A 4,340-nucleotide genomic window follows, 5' to 3' on the forward strand; every position below is an offset into this window, starting at 1 on the left:
TTGTTGGTTTTGGGCAATTTAAACCTACTATTTAATTCTGGAATAAAAAGATTCCTTTCTAGGTAAAGGAATTTCAGGCACGAATCAGAAGTCCAGGTGGAAATTGGGGGCAGGTGAGGTAGGACATTCTGACACCCGTTAACAAAAACGTTTCCACACTCTGCAGGAACACGGAACTGCCTTGTGACTGTTCAAACCCAGATGAGTTCACTTGACAAACCATGGCACAGAAAGAGAAGTTTTAGTGCTTCAGGGACATGAGGGAAAGGAGGATTGATAGCTCAGATCCAGACTGAAGAGAGGAAGTGTGGAAAAATATTTGAGCTAAGTCTCTGAAAAGACAGCAATGAAACCATTTTGTCAGGATTGGAGGACATATTAGAATGAGGTTTGCCAAGCTTTAGTTATTCCAATAAATACACTGTATATTTGCCATAACTATACATCACATATACCAAATATTTCACTTAGCAGTTTTTACTTTATATTCCTTTTATATCTATTTTAAATTTTTACATTTTATTGGTCATAGGCAATGATATCCACGAAATGGCAGATACGACATTCAAATGATATATTTTAATGCATAATTGGCACAAACATGGCACTGATATTTCAGGCGCTGTGCTCATCGCCGAGGCCTCACTTGTAATACATGCAGTGCATCTACCGCATTCGGGAGACAGCGCATAGGACACTGAGGACGGCTGCTAGAGCATTTCCTTTCTAGGGCAGGTGAAACATTCTCAAAAGGCTTTTCATACATTACTTTAATGCTTGTCCATGAGGTCATCCTCATTTGTGGGATGAAACCCTCGGGTCAGGGAGTGTGCACATCTAGGAAGACACGAGCTGGTGCCTGGTGAGCCTCTGGACTGCGTGGGCAGGTCTGGATGCTGGACGAGGGGCCAGGAGTGGGGAAGGCTCCACGTGGGGTGGGTGGAGTGACAAAAGCAGAGGCGCAGTCCCCAGGGACTTCTGCTGCCACGCCCAGCACCAGAACACAGCATCCCAGTAACCCACGTGTCTGCATCTTGTTCTGAATTATAGGGAGCCACATAGGTGTGATTCAGTAAATGGGTTTTAAAAGATTGCTTCTGATTTCCGTTCACGCCTTTCCATTTCGTAAAAGTGATGATGAAGAGTGAATAAAAAAACAATAGAACTCAAGCACACAGCCTTGAGGGCAACAAGGGTGAAAACCACCGAGGAGACAGACTCCCACTCTGGGGCCAGGGTGGAGCGAGAGCTGCAAAAAGGCAGGGAGTATTGGCCAAGACGGGTCTATGGTAAGAAAGAAAAAGGAAGAGAAGAATTTGGGGAAAGAGCAGGGTCAAGAGGAGGCCCAGAACATTCAGCCCTGCCCCAGGAGGCAGTTGTTAGTCCACCCAGGTCATGGAGCAAGGTCCAGACCCAGACAGGACAGGGACTGGCTGTGGCCAAAGTCAGCACTAGCAGACTACGGGCCCTGAGACGTCTCCCTTCCCTCCAGCACACTGATAAATTTAAGAGGAAATAGAGGTGTACTGGTTGGTACACACACTTCCCTGAGATAAATATGGGAACATCCTAAAAATAAGTGAAGATTATAATGAAACGATTATTAATAACTACAAAGTTGTAAATGAATAGTAATTCACTTTAATGATGGAATTATTCATAAATTGATTTAAATTTGTTTTAATTTTACCAGTAGGTCCTGTATCATTGCTGTTGCTTGACTGGCATTGTGTATTAGACTGGATTTTTTCCCATGAGGCCAGAAGAGATAAAAAGACAAAAAAAAAATGTGAACCACCCTTCTAGTTATCTTCAAAAATTAATGAAGTAGAAAGGGGTGCATTAGGATGAGTTACATAGGAGCAGGTAACGCCCGTGTTAGGGAGCGATGAGACGGAAGTTTGCCTTGGGCTGTCGGTCCTGAGACTGGACTTGTGGGGCACCTGCATTGGGATGGGTGCTGCTCCTGGGAACTGCCCGCGGCCCAGGGTGCCACAGATGTCATGAAGGTCATAGGAATCAGCTTGATGTCCTACATTCAGTGTCAAAAACAGGTAGAAATAAGACCTTGGTGGTCACAAAGTTGCTGAATGTTTACAAATGCCGCTGTGGGAAAGCTGGTGAGATTGTCTGAAGTTCTACCTCAGTCCACTTGAGATGAAACAAACAGAGACTTAGACGAGCAAGTCACAGGATCAGGGTAAATACACCATAGGCAAGGTTTTGGGTGAGGAGAAAGTTTCACCAGGTAGCAAGTTTCCTAGGTAGTTAAGGAATTTTTTAATCCAGCATTAAACACACACACACACGCAAAGGCAATCAGCAAAAACAGAATAGGGCAGGAAGATTTATGATGGGCAAGATAGGAAAGTGTTACCTTTCCTAATCAAGAAAAAGAGCTTTTGGGCACCAGAGAGAGAAGCCCTCAAATTCTCCCAAAGCCATAATTCACCGATACTGAGAGCTAAAGCAGGGCTTCTCTGAGTCATGGGCATTTAACTCAGTGAGCAGATCTCAGAGCAGGATGTTTGCTCAAGTCAGAGTCCCTGTAAAGCCAATTATAGTTGGATTTGCATTTTGGTTAGGAAATTACTGGACCAGCCCAGTCGTAGGCAGCTCCGTTTCCTCCAGGTGAGGCAGAAAGCCCTATAAAAAGGCCCCCTGCTACACAGCTACCATCCTCCTGGCACTTGACTCCTGATCTACGTGGAAGAAACTGGTGAGTCTGATTTCCTGAGTTCAACCATTTCTTGGTGCTCTCAAATATTTAAATTTAATCTGGGGATAGAAAATTTGGTTGGTCCAAAGTTATGATCATGGATTTGATGCTAGTCAGTTGATGAAAACTAAAGCTTGGGGACAATAATATACTTTTAACTTGGTTTTTGGTACATATCCTTATGGGAAAAGAAGTTAATAGAAAAACTTTGATTGAAAGTTGAGTAAGGGACAAGGTACTTTTTTTCTGCCCTCTGTCTTTTCAGTGACTAGCTTGCTGAGATTACAAAGGTCTTAGAAGGTGTAAGATCCTCTAATTCTTCCTGAACAGTGCTGTGTTCTCTACTCAAGCATTGGGGTCTCATGAGGCATATTGATGACAGAAATTATTTGTGAGGTTACCCAGGATTTTGGAACTTGTACCACCTTTATTGAAAATGTTATTCTGATGCAAACAGTATTAAAACCTGCTTTAGAAGAGAAATTATGTTTTTGGAAAAATAGCATGAGAAAAAAAAAAGAGAGTTTTCCTATATTGCTAAAGCAATTTGCTAGAGAGAATTGTAGAAACCAGAAAGAGTTAAAAATGGAGTTCAGACACTAAAATATAATCTTGGAGAGTGGAGAGAGAATATTCCAAGGTAATTCATCAGCTTTGGCTTCTCTGTCTGTAGGAGTTCCCTCCTGTGAACACTGTCCTGTAATTTCTTTTAGATTCCCAGAGACTCCGGAAAGATGTCTTACCAGCAGCAGCAGTGCAAGCAGCCCTGCCAGCCCCCTCCTGTGTGCCCACCCCCAAAGTGTGTGGAGCCGTGCCCACCCCCAAAGTGTGTGGAGCCGTGCCCACCCCCAAAGTGTGTGGAGCCGTGCCCACCTCAGCTGTGCCCGCAGAAGTGCCCTCCTGTGCAGCCTCCTCCCCCCTGCCAGCAGAAGTGCCCACCTAAGAGCAAGTAACAGCCTGAGGCTCGTCAGGATCACGAAAGGACGAGGACAATTGGCTCACCCAGTTCCACGGCTCCACCTTTGTCTTCCCATCAAAGCCCATCACGGACACGGGAGGGTTTCTCCATCCTTAGCCTGGGATCTGCCTGTGATGACTCCCCTCTGAAAGGTCGCCTTCCTGGGCTGGTAGTCTGCTGCTCTTCGGGAGGCTACTGGGAAAGGGCATTCCTCAGCAGAGCCAGGACCCCAGCGCTTCAGAAGGACGAGCAGCGCCTCCCTCCCTTAGCGTCGTTAGGGAATTCTCTGGATGCCTTCCGTGTCTGTGTGTGACCTGGGCAATGATTTCCACCACGTGAGCAATTGTAACTTTTCTTTCACCTCCTGAATAAAGTGCATTTTGTGATGGGATAAATATTTTCTATTTTTTTAAACCCTGGCTTTGTTAGCAATGTCATATCATATTCAGTTTTGAGTACAAACTGAATGAGAAGAAGGAATTCCCTTCTCAATAAAGCCTCAAGACTAATTTCCCACTGAATTTCAAGGGCTTGCATATGAAGCCATGAGCCCCTTGAGGACAGGGTCAAAGTCTCAGCAATTCTCTCAGAGTAGCAATTGACTTTTTTCCCAAGGCAGCCTCGTTAGACCCTTAACAGGGCTTTAAAGGACAGGATATTGAG

The 4,340-nt window shown here is 44.8% G+C and overlaps 1 long non-coding RNA gene across 1 annotated transcript; it reads left to right on the top strand.

Moving 5' to 3' along the window:
• Positions 1 to 2,594: 2,594 nt before the first annotated feature.
• On the top strand, positions 2,595 to 4,072 carry LOC143678691 (uncharacterized). Its single transcript, XR_013173405.1, has 2 exons — positions 2,595 to 2,719; positions 3,433 to 4,072. It is a non-coding gene; the product is annotated as an uncharacterized LOC143678691 (long non-coding RNA).
• Positions 4,073 to 4,340: the final 268 nt, after the last annotated feature.

This window comes from Tamandua tetradactyla, chromosome 4 (assembly GCF_023851605.1).
Source record: "Tamandua tetradactyla isolate mTamTet1 chromosome 4, mTamTet1.pri, whole genome shotgun sequence".
In the NCBI taxonomy this organism is placed as follows: Eukaryota; Metazoa; Chordata; class Mammalia; order Pilosa; family Myrmecophagidae; genus Tamandua; species Tamandua tetradactyla.